The 21126-nt window shown below is 47.1% G+C and overlaps 1 protein-coding gene across 4 annotated transcripts in view; it reads left to right on the forward strand.

Moving 5' to 3' along the window:
• MYCBPAP (MYCBP associated protein) overlaps window positions 1-21126 on the forward strand; it is a 1064843-nt gene that overhangs the window by 812525 nt on the left and 231192 nt on the right. The window lies entirely within an intron of this gene.

Genomic DNA, 21126 nt, shown 5'->3' on the forward strand with positions numbered 1-21126 from the left:
ATGGAGTGTTCTGATGTGTTTTCCATACTGTCTAGAAAGGAAAAGCACTACTACATATGTTACTATTAAATGTACCACAGCAACATGGAAATAACATCAACACAAATCCAGGTGAGGTGAACCATAGTCCCAAAATGCGGAGTTGGACATGGGTCTAGGAGGACCCAGAGACATTGAGAATAGACATAAGGACATATTTAGTGGCTTACCTTAGGCGGTAAGCATGACATCTTCCATAGAAACGTAATGGGCCTGACCCAAATCCATTCCTTTTCATTTTACTGTGTTGGTGGCATCAGCTGTAGCATACCATGAAGCTGTCTCAATGCCACCCCTATAAGAAGTCGGGAACACCCAACACCCTTGTCTGTTTCTTTTCTGTGTGCATTGCAGTTCAAGTCGGCTCTTACACGATTTGTACAGATCATAGAGTTTGATCCCTTATATAGGGTTTTTGAGCAATACTGAGCAGGTCTCTTAATTTAAGCATCCTTGCAATGGACACAATCATAAGACTTCTGAGCATCCAGTCTCAGTACTGCATAGAAGCAACCCCTCTATATAGGAGCTGCTCTCCACCTAACTTGGGAACTACCCAGAGTTCTCTGCTTCCTTTTTGCACAATTTATGTGGCACTCTAAGCCCGAAAGGGTATTATTTTGACTTATACTGGGGGCTCCCTTGAAGCTCAATGTCTCTGAAGAGCTGTAATGACAGGGAACCACGTGTCAGGGTTGCTTTTATTCATTCCAGGTTGGCTTCAATGGTATTTTACCAATCCAGAGCTGTAATACTGTGCCTGGAATGGGAAAAGGCTTTTGTCATTTTACAGCTCGGCATGGATGGCACTAGCTAATCCTATTCTTAAAGACTGTATAAAAGGAAAAAAAACATTGTCCCTTTCTAGCTTGGCTCAGATGGCACTGTGCTAATCCTATGCTTAAAAAATGTGCTAGCAAAACATATATTTGAGGTGAGCAGACTGAGAGTGTTGCTGGTGGTGTAGGGTGCTCTATATAGGTGCAGCTCTCAATCTAAACTTTGTTATGTTATGTTATGTTATGTTATTAAATTATTTATTGAGCGCACTAACACTGATTAGTTTCTTGGCGCTAAACTTTGGACCTACTCAGAGTTCTCTGCTTCTTTTTTGCATTATTTATGCAGTACTCTAAACTGGAAAAAGTACTGTTTTGATATATACATACATATCTGTATGTGATATGCCCCTAAAATATTCGATTGGGAATTAAAAGAACATTGTGAAAGTCACTTGTGAGTGCGCTCCATTTCTTCTGGTAAAGAGGGTTGGAATCATATGTAACGGCTAGGCTCAGCCGTAGAAGTTGCACCGCTGGAACTGGCCACATGAACAAACCTTGCTCTGTAGAAATGAAAAGAAATGTAAAAGGATTGTTAATGATTGACTGTTGCGATGGGATAACATGACAAATAAGACTAAAAATTGATCAAAAGTTAAAAAACTACATGTCCCATCACCCCCTGTAATGCAACAGGAAGTCACATGAAAAGCATTTGAAAGTATATACTGTGTAACAAAGCGCGAAGCATCAACCGACTGAAACGCGTTGGTTGAAGCAATGTGACGCCCGTGATATGTGGATATAAATAAAAACAACATATCTTGAAATCACCCGTGAGTGCGCTTCCATTCTTCTTGAAAAAGAGGGTTGCTTTCATATATTACGGCTTGGCTCCACCGTGGAAGCTGCACCGCAAAATACGCACCAGGGATCCAGCGCCATTGAGCTACACACAAAGGATTTGTTACAAATTCGGAGTGGCGAACGCTGGTGAAACAGAAATCCCAAGAAGGAGAGTGCGTGCCCGAAACCGGAGGGTGGAAAGGAATCGCGGAATCCAGCAGGAGGTAAGAGGATACTTAATACCACCACTTCAACCAGGAAGTAGTCGCAGCCATTTTTGGACTCGGGACTCCGCCTCTTTCCCCCACAAATGCAAAGAAAAAACAGCCGGGGGCGGGTTATGAATACCCTGACCCCCTAGGCCAGATGGTGGGGTCCTACAGGAACTCTGCCAGGGACCAGAAACATTTTTTTAAAATAATTTTGCCGTCTGGAGACAATTTTGGCCCCGGGCTCCCCCCCCCCCCTGTCCGTATTATAAAGTGTGAGAGGGGCACGCAGCCCTTATTCCCCGGGCCAATTTTGGCCGCACGGACCCTATTCCCTGGGGGCCCGGCCGCAATTTGAGAAGGGCCACATGGCTCCCCTCCCAGAGCCATTAATGGCCGTGGGGACCCCATCCCCCAGGATCGGCTCCCACTATGTCCAGAGGTCCCCCCTCCCCCTTTAGTAATAAGCCAGGTTCCAGGAGTTGGATCCCTGTGACTGAAATTGTCCCGTGGAGGGGGGAAGCGTACCACCCTCCCCCTTTACAAAATGGCCGGGCCCCAGAAGATGGGATCCCCCGGGCTGAAATCGGATCGTAGAGGGGGGCTCAGTCCCCCACTTCCCCAAAATTACAGTGGGGGACCATGGAGATGGGAGCCCAGGGCCAAAAACAGCTCGGGGAAGGGGGCACATACACTGTCCTGTCTGAAAATACTTCAGTGCTTGGAGGATGGGCCCCTTGGGCCAAAATTGCTCCAGGGAGGGAGACACGCACTCCCCTCCCCATAATGTGCCAGGACTTGTGGGATGGGATCCCCGGGGGGTAAATTGGCCCATTGCACAACTTTCGCATCAATAATTTTATTGCAAGATATGCGGGAGGTTTAACAACGCTCCCACCAGGCAAGAGAAAGCATGTTTCTCTCCCTGCATCAGTGTGGGGGGGATTTGCTGTACACCTGTGGTGGGCTCCCCAGGACATAGTAACTGAGCCAGACCCAGGGGATGGGGTCCCCGGGTCCTGTTGAAGGTTTAGGGAGGGGGGGGGGGGCGCGATTACTAGATAATGCATTCCGAAAGGTAAGTAACTTGTGTGTATATATATATATATATATATATATATATATATATATATATATATATATATATATATATATATATATATCCTCCCGGGCAATCCACCCGTTCGTTTGGTGGCGCACTGAGCCGGTAGAGCTCAAACTGGTGAAAATGTTCCACAGATCAGTAAAATCTTTTCGGAGAAAATAAACACAACTGCTTTCCCACATCCTCCGAGAGCGCACATTATTTTGCTGATCTGTGGAATATATATATATATATGTATATATATTTATTTTTTTTATGTTTTTTTACTCCAGAGACCTCTAGAGGTCCAGGGCAAAGCTGCAAAGTCAATCTGACTAAGGTGTGTTGCTGGGCAAGTGTGTGCCACACAGTCCCGCCGAAGGGAGGTGTGGGCGCTGGGGGTCCGTGTCGAAGGACGGGATTGTTAGCTGCCTGCATCGCTCTAGGAAAACGATTGCCGTGCCTCTGCCAATATCGCTACTAGCGCATGCTTGTAACTAACATGGCACTGGGAACAAGCGTTACTGTCGGGTATATACAAACCGTGTGCGTCAGGGGACAGATTTAATATGCAGGAATGGGATAAAGAGAGGAGAGCTGAAGCTCTCTCGCTATTTAACGAGGATCAAGAAATACTAACCGTGAGATCAACTAATAATACTGCCACTGCTGGAACTGATTCTACAACAAAACAGAAACTCACTTTACTTGAAAATTTGAGCAAACACGAGATAAACAAATGGTGGGAGGTGGCTTCCCTAACTAATTATGTGGAAGTCGGATGTGGACCGAGGGGACTGAGGATATCAATTGTCCCAACCTACGATAATCCAAATCAAATTCGATTAAGGGAATGGGCCGAATTTATGGCCAAAACATGCACGGGCATGCTGGAAATGCTCATCCAGTATGCACAAATTGATTTAGAGACGAGGAAAGAAATAACAAAATTAAAAGCAGATTTTCAGAAAATTAAAAGTGAAACGGTAGTGGAGGAATTCATGAAAACACTTCCAAAGAAGTTGAAAAATTATGAGGATGCCATAAAACAGAAGAAACAATGCACATTTTTGAGGGACAAATATGATTATGCTGAAGGACACATTCTAACTTGTGCTAAAAGATATGATTGCGCGCAAAAGAATTTCAGAGCCACATTTGGGGAACGCCAAGGAGAACCAGTTTCCACTGGATCGAGCTCTGATGTAAGTACAGATTCAGAGGATCGTAGCATAGCTGCCCCTTTATGGTCACGACCACTGACTTTTTTGCATGAATTTCAGATCATGAAACGGAAGAAGGACCAAAGCCAACCAAATAAACCACAAACAAGGGGACAAAACAGAGGCAAAGGTCCAAGAAGAGGAATAGGACGAGGGATCTTAAATGACGAAGACTGATTAACAGAAAGAAAAACAGGACAACAACCATTGGAATACCAAGATCACAATCCATCAAATCGGTTGTTAACCTATCATCTAGGGTCCTAACTGAAATAGAGACATCAGTCCTAGAATTAGGATTATCCTTTTGCCCGAGTAAGGAATTGAACTACACTGATACAAGAATTGATCTTTTTCTCTATATTTGAAAACTTAAATTGATGAAAATGTATGAAACACGTAGTAGAGCAAAACCTTTTACGAACTCTACACATGAGAATCTCAGTGCTCCAGGCTTACAAGTACACAACATGGAACTTTTAAGAATCATGTATGAATTGGAAACCAATGAAAGCCAGAAAGCCAGTGACCATGTTATACTTATTCAATCATGTAGAATTGCGAACATTGACCAAAAACATAGAGGACTGAAATTAAAATCCAGATATAATCCGAATGTTCCATATGATAACATAGAGACTTTCAATGCAGCAGTCACATTGGATTTGAAAAAGATAAAAGAGAAGCCAGGCAAACTGAAGTGGGACAATTTATCAAAACAAGAGAGAGAAGCCATTAATGCCGTGGAAAACAAACCTTCCATCGTGATCAAGCCCTCTAACAAGGGGGGCAATGTAGTCATCATGGATGTAGGTGATTACAGAGCAGAGGCAATGACCCAATTATTGGATGAATCCTGTTATGAAGTCATCAATTGGGACATCTATAAACAGACGATTCAGCAGTTTCATGGACTCTTGGGGATGTGGTATCAAACACAACGTCCATCATCCCCTCTTTGTTCGCCCTAAGTTGGCTGGGTATGCTCAGACATGAGTCCGTTGCTCACTTTGCCACTGGATTCAAGATAGCCTGGCTGATGAGGATTATGATTCCGAAACCAGTCCCAGGATGCGTGTTTCCGGTCCAGGGAAGACATAGCTTGGCAGTTCGGGCTGGACTGTTCCATGAGGCACAGGGTCAGACTGATTTGCATATGGCCATGTCTGAACTGGGGTGGCAGAGTAAGCTAAAGAATGGTGATGGATTAAACCCAGATCAGTTGACTTGAGTGTTTTATTTGCTCAAACGCTCCGTCCATCATCCCCTTTTGTATCGCTTTGTTTGCCCTATGTTGGCAGGGTATGCTTAGATGTAGCTGTGTTTTCCCCCTCCCCCTTGAAGAGGAAGCGGAGTGGGCTGGTCCAACGTACGCAACTCCAGCATAAGAGTATAAATAATTAGGCTACGCCTTGGGCGTGGTTCACTTGTGCAAAGACAAAAGACTCTGCCACAGCAAAGGTCCTCACCCTGCCACGTAGCTGCCACCATGACCACGTGCCTCCTCGGTACAGGCCCATTGCGAACTCCGCACCACAGCACCTCAGACTTATGTCTGTATCGACTACTCCCTTCGATCTACACTGCGGTCAGCAGGGTTCACAACTTCAATTCAGCTTTGGATCTACACTAAGGACAGCCTTGAATTTAGCCTTAATGTATTTAAGGCACAGACAATTGTACTATATGTCTTCAGATTTTGTTAAAGGATGTCACAAAAAGCATTCCTCGATGTTTGTATTGACTACTGCCTTCGATCTACACTGCGGACAGCAGGGTTCACAACTTGAATTCAGCTTTGCATCTACACTACGGACAGTAGGAAATTCAGCCTTGATTTATTTAATGCAGAGACAATTGTACTGTATGTGTTCACTCATTGTACAAATACAAACGTAGAAACTAGATCACTATAATACTGCAAGCAAAGTGTATAGTAAATTTATTAGCGTGTGCTATTGCTTGAGGGTTTTTTTTAGCATATTTATGTAGCGCAAAGTCAACCCAAAACTATGTCAGAGATTTACATGAGCACCGTATTTACAGTACATTTTCAGGCACACGTAGATTACGTGATTTGTCTACAATAACAGGATATGGACACGACTCCAAGGCTCAAACACAGATTTCCAGCACCAAGTTCAACAGTATACCCAAATGACCACATACATATATATATTAGCTGCCCTTCATGTGCCAGAAACTGCAACCTAAAGCTTTCATAGCCCTGTATTACTACAGCTACAGCACTTGACTGAATGTACAACAAACATTCATATTCGCAGAAATGCTTCATGTCCACCATCTTTTATGTGTGGAACTATGGATGAATGTAGGATCAGTGATTCCCCGTACCTCCCATGTTGGCCATGTTGTGGGACTTCACAGACATAATGACACATTTACGTTTAAGACCCGGGTGACGGCAGCACTACAACACAGACACCCGAATCAGTTGATTTCTCATATAGCTCACAACGGAGCCACGCCCATAGCTCCGGAGTCATTGTTCACAGCCTCGCGCAGCACTGGCATACGTCAGGCCAGCCCACTCCGCTTATGCTTCCAGGAAAACACAACAACGCTACACTCCCTCATCACTGGTATACACCCACACCACACCCATCCAGCACAGCAGTCACAACACATGTGACCCTGCCAATAAAAAAGACCGGGCGCACGTGCTCTACACCAATTTAGAGTTGCTCCCATCGCAAGCGCTGTGATGGCCCGTCCTGGTGGTTCGGACGCCTCATGTAGGCCCGAACTACCGAACAGGGGGGCCCACTACCATGTGCGTGGCCTCTTTGGTCACTGAGTTAGTGGCACAGCATGGACTGAGCGGGTGAGGAACCTGTGATGATGATGGGTGCATGAGTATTCCTGAAGGACTCAGTTGCAGCGTTGGGGAGAGCCTGGCACATGATGGACCAGTTCTGGGTCAGGTGTCTTCAGAAGACCAGAACCAAACGTCCTTACTCCCCAGAGATGTCCGTGGCGTTATTGGAGGCGCTCCCACATGGGGCTCATTGGAGGGGACTATAGGAATGGGCACAAGCGGGAGTCACTAAGATAGGAGACTTATACGGAGGCGGGAGCTTCTTACATCCGCGGCCTTCCAAGCAAATTGGGACATTCCACGGGGACACTTTCTACTATATGGGGCAGTCACTGGAGCTATGCTTAGGCACTGGGGTCAGGGGACACTAGAACCCCCTACACACTCTACATGCGAATACATAAGTCTGACAGGAGGTGTAATTAAGGCGGTATCGTGCCTCTATCGAGCCATTCGGCGGGACTCCATGGGGCCGCTGGGGGGCCTGAAAGATAAATGGGAGGCAGACATTGGGAGTCCTATAGAAGATAAGGATTGGTAAAATACGCTTCTCCGAGCCACTAAAGAAAAACAGAAGTCTAAAGGACAAACTAGTGCATGCTGACACCGCCAGGAGAAAGAACAGCCAGCCAATTCGAAATCTGCTATCACTCCCGCCCATCAAAGGTCATAGAAGATGTGGAAACTCTTCCTCGTGCGACAGCACAATAGAAGGCTCAATCTTCAACTATGGCCGGCCACAAGTTTGTTAAACATGAAACTTTTACAAACGGCAACACCCACAACGTAATTTATTGCGTACTGTGCCCTTGCCCGAAAGCCTATGTCGGCAAAACAACCCAGGCCATTAAGAAGCGGATTACTCAACATCGTTCAAGAATTCGCTGTAAAAGCACCAGCGCACCTATGGTAACACCCTGCATGGAACGCAAGCACAGTCCCGATGACATAAAATGGACGATACTTAAACATGTCTCAGGAAAAAACATCGACACACTTCTGTCCAGATTTGAAGCCAAAACAATAATGTACTTGAATACCATTGAAAGTGGTATGAACAAAATCAGCAAGATTAACCATTGGGTATGAGGGAGCTTCGTTGCAGTTCCTCTTTCCTCCCCCTGTTATGTACAATAATGAATATTCCATATTGGCTCAAGATACCTGCACGCAAATTATGATACAGGGCACTATCAACCTTTTGTAGCGGCAACACTAGGCTTGTCACAGGGGGTAACACGGGGACAAACAATGCATGTGAGTGTAAAAAATAAAAAAGGTTAATCGTTCATCGTTCTGAATTAAACCAAATCTAATAATTTAAAAATACATGTACGTACTTTCATGCTATGAGCAGCCCTGAATTTACACTCTATGGCCACAAGAGCTTACAGTTGCAGTAATGAGCGCCCTTGAGGTGTAATCTAACCCCAACGACACCAGGTTGCTTTAAGAGCTTGGCAGCTCCAAGGTAACGCGTCGGAAACAAGTCAGGGCATTGGGAGGCGCTTCCGTCTGAAGACCCGGAAATACCGACGCGAGCCATGTCCCGCTTGCAGTAATAGAGCGAGACTGAGGTCGGTACGCCCTAGAGAGACTGATTACCCCTGTCCCGCTGCGTACACGGGCACAAGAAGGATATCGCCTTCTGGAGCCCCACATGGCCGCCATTCGGGAAGCCTGCCATAAACTAATTCGACCAAGCACTGTATTTTTTTCCCTGAAGGGACGGCGTATACATTCTTTCAAAGCCGCTAAGGTAAAGATTATTTTTGAAATCGTTTTTGCCCTTGCACTAGTCGTGGAAGGGGTTTAGCCATGCTTGCACATATACACCGTGTTGGGTGTTGTTTATACTGCGTCAATGGTCACACCAACCCATCATGCGCATATGCATTTAGTAGCACTGGGCCGAATCTACACCGTATTAATAGCAACACTGGCTACGTATGGATTTTTACTTCGCTTGCTCACTTATGTTATGTTACGAGCATTTATTACGCGCACAGCTGCTCCAGCAAAGGAGCGTCCCGGCGCCTGACAAGGAGGCCACATAACACAACTAGATAAAAGGGAAGAGACTAAGGGAACAGAAAGGTCTTAACAGCCTTGCGAAATGAGAGCAGATCAGCAAGGGTCCGAATTTCAAATGGTAGAGCATTCCACAGGGCAGCAGCATGTACACAAAAGGAGCGTCCCCCAGCCCGACTACGTTTAAAACGTGGAACTACTGCCAATTCGCGGTCTGATGAACGTAGAGAGCGACCTGGAATGTAAGGAGACAGAAGGTTCTGAAGAATCTGGGCAGGGGAACCTTTAAGGATCTTGTAGGACATACAAAGCACTTTGAAATGGATCCTCTGCCTAATTGGTAACCAATGAAGGGAGCGCAAGGTGTTAGAGACAGAACAAGACCTGGGTAAACCTACAACTGCTCTGGCAGCTGCATTTTGCACACGTTGGAGACGGGTGAGTTCGGCCTGATTTATCCCTATAAAAAGGGAGCTGGCATAGTCGAGCCGAGACAACACCGTCGCCTGTACCACGAGCTGTCTGGTCGAGGCATTGAAGAATTTAAGTGCAGGTCTCAAGTTTCGCAGGATGCCAAAGCAGCAGGCCGCAATACGTTTGGTGTGGCATACAAAGCTAAGGGTGGGGTCCAGCCACACCCCTAAGTTTTTTATCTCCGAAACCGGAGTAGGGGTGGGACCAGCTCTGAGGGCCACCATGCATCGAACTCATTTCTGTCGTGCATGCTCTGTTCCTTCACATTCCAGTAATGAGAAGGTTACAATACGGTTTACAAGTAGCATGGCACCCCGAGTCATTCCTGTGTAGAGAAACATACACCCTCCACCCCCTGGCTTAAGCACCCCACACACAAGAAATTTCCCTCACGAGCAGGCATTGGTTCCTGATATCTACCACAACTATAGTGTGAGTAAAGATAAGAGATCCTAGACCCTACATAGTGACAAGCCTTGTGCCTGATTTTCTTTCACAGTCTACAAATCATTATCCGCCCATAGAGTCAAGATGTTTCACGCTACATGAAGAAGAAAACCGGTATGTAATACACCCCTGATTCCCCCTTTTTTCACTTGTAAATAGCAAACACATAAATAGGTCTTGACTAGCTCCTCCACCTTCTACACACAAGTACTTCCAGTCCTCTTTGCTAACCGTCTACTCTGATGAAGACCGCAGGTCAAAGAAACGCCGAAACGTGTTGGTTACTTTTCTTTTTAAAGTTTTATTTATAATATTTTTCAGAGAAAAAAAAAGAAAGAGAAAATAACCATACAGCTTGACTTTTCCATGACAGTTCATAGTACATTGTGACATACATTCCCCATAGTTATATCTCAAATTTCCTGTCATAACCACATTCCTCGTAAAGAACAACAATTCATAGCTAAATATAGTGCATTAATGGCGAATAAATACAGTTATGGGAGCACAGGGGTACAGATGAGAAAACAGACCTATACTCAAGCATCTTATCATCGATGTCCATTGTTGATCGGCATCCGGGTTTGCATCACCAATATATATCTAAATATCTACTGATACGAAACAGCGTCCATTCATTAAAGCCCCCTCAAGTTTCTAAGAGGAACAACCCAAATCATCCAATATTCATGAACCATTAATCGAGGATGAGTCTGAATCTTCTACCTCCCTTTGGAGGAGGAAAGTGTGTAATGGACCCCATATATTTCTGGAGGCCATCGGCTGCGTCTCAGCGTATACAGATGTTTGCTCCTGACAGTATAAAGCATCTTGCAACCAGTCCTTAAACTTTGGGGCTCTTCCCCTACCCCACCGACACGCCACCCTACGTTTGGCTAAGCATAGAACAATGTCAAGAAATGTCCTAAACTGTTTAGGTATTTGTGCAGTATAGCCTAGCAACATTATCAATGGGTCCCTCTCCAGTGAGTTACCTATCATTTTTTCCAGGGCTACATGTACCTGCGTCCAAACCTCTCACACCATTGGGCACTCCCACGCCAAATGCATGAATCCCGCCTCGGACCTCCCACATCTTTCACACCTGTCATTATCTGATAGCTGAAATCTGTACTTTTTAATGGGGTGTAATATAAATGCTGCAAGAATTTATAATCAGTCAGTCAGTCAAGAGGTCTTTATTCGATTCACATCATAAAAGACAAATACATATATATTTAAAAACGATTCATTTTGCATATAAGATAATAAATACATTACATTTAAAAACAAGTTAAGAAAAGTATTACATTTTTAAACATTGATGAACGAGAAGACCCCTTGCTACATAAAAACAGTGCTACTTTAAACAAATAGTCATAAAAACGATATAATAAAAACATCATTTGCCAAGGTTACGGGTTCGGATTGACCACACCCAACTCACAAATTTTGCTACACCAATAGCGATGGAGGGGGGGGAAGTATCAGTTTTAAGTATCCTAAACGCTGCAAGAGCAGAGCTGGTGCCTAGTAACCGACAGACTGGTAAAAGCCAAACTTTCCTGGGTAACAAATACATAGGGCAGCAGAAAAAAAGATGTTCAATATTTTCCACTGCTGTTACACAGAAGGGACATTTATCACTACCACCAGTAGTCCAAGAGTGCGTAAGCCCCCGCACAGGTAACGAGCATACTCGTAGTTGGTGGTACAGTTTGCGATCCTTTGGCTTGGTGATTAAGTCCCAATAAGCTTCATATTTAGGGACATCTTTTACAACCAGAAATTCCAGTGTCATGGTAGGACCATCAACCATAGCGGATCTCCTCTCAGTAATCCAATGCCAGTAAATATCTTTGAGTGCCTTCTTTGAGGGAAAGGTCGCGCGTGCTGGATCAACCCATAATGCCTCCAAATTTAGATTTTTCAAGAGCCTCCTGAGGTGACTGAACCAGGGTACCCTGTGAGACCCTTCAAGACCCCTCACATCGTCAATGGCCTCAGCGAACAAGGATAATTCAGGTGTAGTCCACAGGCGCCGCCAAAACGCCAGTGGTCTATACCGTACCTCATCCTCTATGGATTTGACACCTAGGTCAAGCTGCAGGGGTAAGCAGGGTGACGATTGTGGGAGACCCGTTGCCATTCTCAGGAACCTATTCTGAGCCACCCTCAAAGAGGATAAATCACTATACCCCCACAGTTCGGCACCGTAGATAGTTGCAGGAATTACCTTGGAACCATAAATTTTAACCAACGGTGCCATGGGTTTGGTGAGAGATTTTGCATACTCCTTCAATAAGGCTCCCCCAAGTTGCGCGTGTTTCAGGGTCATAAAATCCATTTGAGGTTTCCAGCTCAAATTCTCACTTAATGTGACACCCAGGTATGTAAAAACCTCCGTTTGATCCAAAATGGGGCCGCTCATTGACACCTTGGCCTTCACAGCCTTGGGGCCTCGCAGAACCATGAATTTGGTCTTACTGACATTCACCTCTAACTCATGCTCGCTGCAGAAACACTCAAAACGGGCCAGGGCGGACTGCAATCCCTGCCTCGTTTTAGAAATAATAAGCGTGTCGTCCGCGAACATGAGGAGGGGAATTTTCCTTCCAGCAAGGGTGGGCGCGTCCGTTGGGTAGTTAGAAAAATACTTGGTCACCCCATTAATAAACAAAGAAAAAAGGGTGGGGGCCAACACGCACCCTTGTCTAACCCCCTTAGCTACTTTAAAACTATCAGTGACTTCCCCTGGACCACCCCATCTTACTTTGGCATAGGTATTTGTGTGCAAATTGATCAGCAGCACCACCAGCTCTTTGGGCATGCCTAGATCCAGCAAAACTTCCCAGAGCTTGATCCTGGGTACAAGGTCGAAGGCTGCCCTGAGGTCCACGAATGCCGCGAACAACAGGCCTCCCCCAAGAAGGACCACCTTCCAATATATTAACATAAATCTAAAAACTTGCTCTAAGGTCCCCATATGTTGCCGAAAACCCGCCTGGAGAGGACTTAAAACATCATGGTCAGAAATCCAGGTCTGGATCCTACCTAAAAGAAGGCGGGCCACAATCTTTTGTAGAGCATCAATAAGGCTTATGGGTCGGTAATTTGCCGTTACTGAACGGTCACCCTTCTTATGAATGGGGAGGATCTCCGCCCCAAGCCATGATTCAGGGACTTTCGCACCCCTTGCCAATGCATTGGCCAGGAGAACAATATATGGGACCCAAAGGTCCTGTTCCTGCTTAAACATGTCAGCTGGTATGCAGTCAGGACCTGGTGCTTTACCCCCCGGGATAACCCTTAGTACTGCCCTAACTTCAGTAGGCGTAAAAACCAAAGCTTCGTTGTTAGTAAAATGCGTCAAATTAGCGGGACTTGAAACATTCTCTTTGAATTGGTTCCCGTAATACTCAACCCATTCCCTTGGCTCTACACTATTTGTGGGGGATCTGTCCTGTGGGCAATTGCCCCATTTAAGCTGCCGCCAGAATTTGGTCATGTTATTACTCTGGCAAGCCTCCAACAATTCCTTCCAACGGATTTCGTCCCAATTCTTCTTGGCAGTGGCCTGCACAACTTTATAAGTGGCCCTGCAGCAACGAATTAGGGTCTGATCTCTTGATCTTAAGGCTGCATGTAGCGCCCTTTGTGATTCCCTGAAGGCGCTATCATACCAAGTTAAGGGTTTCAGCTTATGCCGACTAGGGGCAATAGATTTAATAAAGAAGGTTTTGAGATTTAGAAAAAGATCACTATGTAGAGATGTAATATTATCCAGAAGGGCCGACTCCTGACTGAACCCGCTGATTTGGGTCATTGTATCCCTCAACATGGTTCTAATCCTTAACAGAACCTCCTCATCCAGGGCTATTTTGGGCCAACTAACCCTTCTTTCATTGTTGGTCAATAGGACCTGTGGCAGGGACGCCTCTGCCACCGTAGGTAATGCAAAAGCTCCTTCTTTAATCGATAGAACCAAGGGATGATGGTCACTCTCGACTCTATTTACTACCACCATATCCAGCAAACTTGGCCACATTTCCACATTCACCAAGATATAGTCAATGCGAGAGCCAGATCTACCATTATCAAAAGTCATTGTCCCCATCCTATCAGACTTCAGACGCCCATTTACTGCACGCATTCCCTGGTTCAAACAAAGACCCTTCAAAAATATGGCTGATTGGGACCATTTCTTGATGGGTTGTAGTTCCAGACCCGGGATGCCCCACAAAGAATCCTCGTCCTCGGTGAGCATACCATCATCCAACCCCATAGGTTCGAAACAGGTATTAAAATCCCCCAATACCACCCTGTTTGTATTCACCGGTAAAGAGCTTAGGAATCCGTCCAACAACAACGCAGCAGGAGAACATTTTCCCCCTTGGATACCCCTCATGTAGGTATTTACAATCACCATATTCAGTCCTGAAGACGAGATTACCCGTATGGCTAACATATCGGGGTTATCCAATGGGAACTCTTCCACTGTTACACCTGCATGTTGGCGTACCCAGATGACTAGACCACCCACTGGTCTACCCCTTGCACCCTTCACTGCAGGTCTAGAGTAGTTCAGAAACCCAACACGAAATATAGGCCCAAGGGCCCAGGTTTCCTGGAATGCCCAAATGTCAGAATTATCTATAAAGGTCCCCCAATCCGGCAGATCAAGCTTTGATTCAAGACCAGCAATGTTCCAGGAGCATATCCGTAGCTTCGACAAACAAGGGTCGATTACCCCCATCCCCATTCCTGCCGAGCCAAGTATGGCAGAGCATGGTGGACAAGGAGTAGGGCTAGCATCAAAGCAAGATGGTTGCAAACCTACAGGCAAAACTGGAGATAATAAATTACCAAGGATGGCTTTGTCAGCATTTGAACCAACGAATAACCCCTTTTTCAGATCCCTCAGCAAATGTGCGACCATCAGCAGAGGGGAGAGCTGTTGTAAGCTCTGTAGATAAGGCAGGTAGAGACCACTCAAATGCTGATTCTGATAGTGGGTTTGACCTAGGAGTGAGCGTACCCAGTGGACTGCCAACAGATTGCCCCGGCTGTCAATCTAATAGAATTTATAATGCATTACTTTAAATCTGCAGCTAGCAGAGATATTCTCAGTGAGCATACAGCAATACAACCATTGGTCCTCTGTCACCTCCTGTCCCAGCTCCTCACTCCAGTGCTTACGGGCCGATCCCTCTATACCTAGCCAATGCATTCTGATAGATCGGTATATGCCCGAAACCAAATGCCTCCCATCCAGAGAGCTGAGCATGACATGCAGCGGACCAAAATTCTCCGGTTCATGGGGGAAGTCAGGAAGGACTGCCCTCATCCCCTGCCTCAGACGCACATATAAAAACACTTCTAGTGGCATAGGCTGCTCTCACTGGAATAGGTTTTCTGAGGATCGAAACATACCTTCATGAAACAAATCCCCCCAAGTATTGATATGAAGTCGCTTGCACAAAACATAAAATCCTGTTTCCTGCAGAATTGCCATATGTGGATGATATGATAGTGGGAGCCGTGGAGAGTACATCAAAGGGTATTCTAGGAGAGTCACCATTCGCCTCCACGCATCCACTGTGCTGGACACCGTTGTGTGTGGTAGCCCCCCAACTCGAGCAGATTCATGTATGAGACCACTCAACGGAAGAGGATGTGCCAGCCAATCTTCGGCAGCTACCTGCGGCATATATGGCGTTGGTCGCATCCAGAGGTAGGCATAATGAGCCTGTGCACTGACATAATATACCTCGAAGTCTGGGATATTGAATCCACCCTGATCATAAGGCTGTGTGATGATGAGCCATTTAAGGTGTGGCTGTTTACCTCCCCAGAATAAACAAATCAATCAAGTGCGTAAGGTTTTGAAGAAACGCATTGGTTACTTTTCCCCAAGAGAAGAGCCCAGGACAAATTCACGCTGAGAACTCTTTGTAGCTTAGAGCCCACTTGGTACCGCTCAGATCTAGGTTCAAAACTCGAGGCTAACTCTCATTGGCTTATTAAAGGTTTAGCGTACTGTGAGAATCTTAATGAGATTAGTCCCCGTACCAATATCTAAAAGAGAAGTAGGACTATTCAAGTTTAATTTTTTTGCACAGTTTTAATGTATATAAATTGTACAGATATTTGTTTTGTGTAAATTGTACGGTTATCCCTTTCGGAAAGTGTCTAGATTGATGTTAAATGTAATTTTGCTTTATATGTTTTGAATTTTTGGAGTTTTCTATATACATTGTACACCATTCAGAGTAATTGACTCTGGTTCTAGTACGTCCTGCACAGGGACATCTTGTCTTGGTGAAAACTTAAAAATATGTTTGATATGCATTTAACTGCACACCAGGGATAAATAAAAAATCAACCTGGTAGAAAATAATTTTGGTATTTATGGTGTCAGAGGTTTCATGTTTTGAATATAATGCATTGTACACTGGCATCCCAAGCCTTGTTTTGAATAAACTTCAGATAGTTCAGAACTCGGCTGCCAGACTCCTGCTGGGTCTTTCCAGCTGGAGTAGTGTGCGAGTTCATCTGCGCTCTCTGCATTGGCTGCCGGTGGAGGTTCGAGTAAAATTTAAAGTTCTGAAGATCGCCCATAGTGCTCGTTACGGCCGGGGGCCTACTTATCTCCAGAGGAGATTTTCCTTTTATGTTCCAGGTCGTCAACTGCGCTCGTTTTCACAACGGCTTGCACAGAGAGCTTGCTTCAACCGTCAAAGGCTTGGCGGGAACTCCGCTGTTCAGAAAGCTGCTCTCGCCTGGAATGCCCTCTTGTTGGCCCTACGTAGCATTCAAGATTTAGTCACTTTTAAGAAAAAGCTCAAAACCTTTCTCTTTTAAGGTGTCCTTCTACTTTCAACCGCTTCTCTGGCTAGCGCCAGGACACTCCCTGGAGTAGCTGTGCGCGTTACAAATTTAAATATTAATAATAATGCATTGCATTTAAGGAATCTCAATTTGCGAATCCTTAAATGCAATCGCAAATTGAGAAATCACAATTAATTGCGAATTCTCAAATTGTGAGGGCTTTGACCATTGATGCATCGCAAAAGCTAATTTTGCTATCACAAATGGCCGCTTTTTGCGAATCGCACCGTTTGCGATCGCAGAAAGCTTTGATGCATGTGCCTGATAGTGTTCCACAGTAGCCTGTGCTGAATTTTTCAACAGGATGGCTACCCCCTTTACATTGCATGGCTGGTTTGTGCGAACTGTGTAATCCATTTTTCCCCTTTAATATTTTATCCTATTCTCCCTGGAGTAGATGTGTTTCCTGCAATATTATGAAATTCATGTCTGATTGTTTGAAGCTTTCAAGTATTCTCTTCCTCCTACTATGTACCCAAAGCCCATTTAAGTTCCAGGTAAGGACCCTTAAACTAACTTGGGGAACCCTCCAAACAACCATGTTTGGTATCTTCTCGTAGTACCCTTGAGCTTCATCTCTCGGATATCTACTTATGTTTTGTTTTTATCTGTTATACCAAACTCTCGACCTCAGTGGGATCTTTTATATTGTACATTTTATCTAATCCCACATTATCCTGAGAGTTGCAGGTAACTTAAATTGAGATTAGCGGCTAAAATTTGAGTTCCCGTTATGCTTCCGCAGCTCAAATTGCCTGTCTTGGATAACCCTGGAGATGTTTGACCTGATGAGGAAGGACAGCTTGCCTTTTAAAAAACTGTTAGCCTTTAGGGCTTCGGATAGAATCTGGTCTTTTGACCCTGTCACCAGGCAGGTCGCTCCCCCCAACGGCCACGCAGCCCCTTGTGTGAACGGACCCCCTGCCTGCCGTTTTGCCGCTTCTCGCCATCTGACTGCTGTCCCTTTCAGTTCTGTACCCTTGTGCTCGCATCTCTGTGCCCCTGTGTTTCCCTTCTGTACCCCTGTGCCCCCTGTGTGCTCGGACCTCCGTTTTGCCGCTTTTTCACCTTTGACTGCTGTCCCTTTCATTTCTGTACATCTGTGCTCGCATTTCTGTGCCCCCTTTTTCTGTTTCACCCCCGCCCTCTGGGCCCCTCGCCACTTCTCCCGCCATTTTTCACGCTGTTTTTTGCCCCGCCGCTGAGCCTCTGCGGCCCCACCCCATTCTCTTCCATTGGCCGCCCCGCTCCCACCTCCAAGCTGCTCCTCCCTCCCTCTGCCCCTCATATGGAGGCCGCGAGGCGGGCGCGCAGCGGACACGCGCAGCGGACACGTGCAGCGGACACGCCGATTGTGCGCCGAAGGCGCGCCAAAGGCAAGCCCGTCTGCGCCCGTCCGCGCCTGGACCACGCCCAGCGCCAGAACCCCTGGACCCCGCCGGCTCCAGCCCACCCGATGGAGTTACAACGCCATCACCCTCCTCGCACTCAACACGGGCCGACAGCCAACCTGCTACCGAGCCACCCCGAAACGCACCCACGGAGCGTTTACTTGCTGCGCCTGCAAGTTCACCTGCCTCCGGACCAGCACCCGCCAGGCCAGGCACCAGCAACAACCATCTCAAGTGCATCCTGCTCAACACCCGCTCCGTCCACAAACATGCCATCGAACTCTGGGACCTCCTTGACTCCACAGCGCCAGGCGTCGCCTTCCTCACGGAAACCTGGACGAACGCCTCCTCAGCCCCGGACATCGCCATAGCCATCCCGGACGGCTACAAGATCTTTCGGAAGGACCGCGTCAACCAAGCCGGAGTAGCACCTCCAATTCAAGATACACACCAACCCCAAGACCACCCTCAGAGGTACCCTCATCTACAGACCCCCGGGACCACACACCCTCTTCAGCGAAGCCATCGCAGACTTCATCAGCCCGCTCGCTCTCGCCTCCTCTGACTACATCCTCCTAGGGGACCTCAACTTCCACCTGGAGAACAACAAGGACAACAACACCAAATCCCTGCTAGACAACTTTGCCAACCTCTGACTCAAGCAACTGGTCAACACCCCCACCCACTGAGCCGGCCACACGCTCGACCCAGTCTTCTCCTCCAGCAACCACGTCTCCTTTAACCACGCTACTGAACTCCACTGGACCGATCACAGCTGCGTCCATTTCAACTTCAGGAAAACAACTACCCACCACCGACCGCAACAAGCCCCCCGAAGATGCTGGCGCAAGATCACCACCAACCAACTCACCACCTCCTTGAGCCAAAACCCACCCACCAACTCCACTGACCCCAATGAAGCAGACCACAACCTCACACAGTGGATCACTGACTGCGCCGATGCCCTCGCACCACTGAAGAACCCCCCAAGCAACCCTGACAGCAAAAAAGCCTCTTGGTTCACCAGCGATCTCAAAGACTCCAAGAGGCCTGCCGTGCCTTCGAGAAAGCCTGGCGCCACGACCAATCACCGGAAAACATGACATCCCTCGAGAACGCCATCTGCAAACCCCACAAGCTGCTCCGCTCCACCAAGCGGTCATCCTTCAAAGAACGGCTGGACAACAACGCCCACAACAGCAAGGAACTCTTCACCATCGTGAAAGAGCTCTCCAATCCCAACGCCAGCAACAACGACATCACGCCATCACAAGACCTCTGCAACTCCCTCGCCACGTTCTTCCACCGCAAGATCGCCGATATACACGACAGCTTCGGCCCTCTTCCCACAGACCCTACCACCGAACCAGCGCCCCCCACCACCACCCTCAGCACCTGGACCCCCGTCAGCACGGAAGACACCACCCACACAATGAACACCATCCACTCCGGCTCCCCAACCGACCCCTGTCCGCACCACATCTTCAACAAAGCGGACTCCATCAACGCACCCCAACTCCGAGACATCATCAACAACTCCCTCGCATCCGCCACCTTTCCGGAGAGCTGGAAGCACGCAGAGATCAACGCCCTCCTGAAGAAACCCACCGCAGACCCCACCGACCTCAAGAACTTCCGCCCCATCTCGCTCCTCCCCTTCCCCGCAACAAAAGTCATCGAGAACACCATCAACAAGCATCTGACCGCCTTCCTTGAGACGAACGGGTCCCTCGACCCATCACAGTCCGGATTCCGAGCGAACCACAGCACCGAGACCGCCCTCATCGCAGCCACCGACTACATCAGGACCCTGCTGGACAACAGGGAAACCGCCGCCCTCATCCTCCCCGACCTATCGGCTGCTTTCGACACAGTCTGCCACCGCACCCTGAAAACCAGTCTCCAGCACGCCGGAATCCAAGGAAAGGCCCTGGAATGGATCACCTCCTTCCTCTCCGACAGAACCCAAAGAGTCTGTCTCTCGCTCTTCCGCGCAGCAGCCACCAAGATCATCTGTGGCGTACCCCAAGGCTCCTCGCTCAGCCCCACCCTCTTAGATGTCTACATGAGCCCCCTCGCAGCCATCGCACGCAAGCACAACCTTAAACATCATCTCCTACGCCGACGATACCCAACTAATTCTCTCCTTCACCAACGACCCCACCACTGCAAGGCCAGCTTCCAGGAAGGAATGAAAGAAGTTGCAGAATGGATGTGAGGTAATTGAAATTTTTATGGTCAATTGTGTCCCCTAACGTGTACCCCAACGGCTCCATGTACGAATTTCAAGTACATGTAATTTCCCTCCACGACCGAATCTGAAGACGCAAATACATTTGCGTCCAACGTTAACATGTCCTCTATCAGATCCACCATGAATGGATTGATAATTCAGTTCCTAAGTATGCCGTGCCACCGTCTTTATATGGTGTACTTTCACGTTTTTCCTGGCTCTGCCGAGCTAGGCCCTGAATTCTGTCTTCAAGCCACGTCTGTCTCTGCCCCAGAAAGCTGCAGCATGGAGATGCATCCCTGACCTCTGCCTTACTTCCTGCCAAGCGAGCGGTGCCCGGCTCAGCCTGGTCTGCCTGCCAAAAACAGTATTTTACCTTCAAGTTATCAGCGTAGCCAGCTCAGCTCCTCGAAAACACATTCCTGTCTAGTGATTTAGGTAAACATATCCCCGGCTGCAGAGCAAAGAGCAAGTCTCCCTGTCTTCATGCAAGTAATTTACAGTTCCCGTTACCATGGTAGGCCCTGGCTCCGCGCATTGCACCTAGACACGCATACATTCAGTATAGAGTAGCCTCTGCCCAAGAGACCTTTTACTCTAGATTAAACATCCTCCAAATACTAGATATCAGATATGT

Source organism: Lissotriton vulgaris, chromosome 7 (assembly GCF_964263255.1).
Source record: "Lissotriton vulgaris chromosome 7, aLisVul1.2, whole genome shotgun sequence".
NCBI lineage: Eukaryota > Metazoa > Chordata > Amphibia > Caudata > Salamandridae > Lissotriton > Lissotriton vulgaris.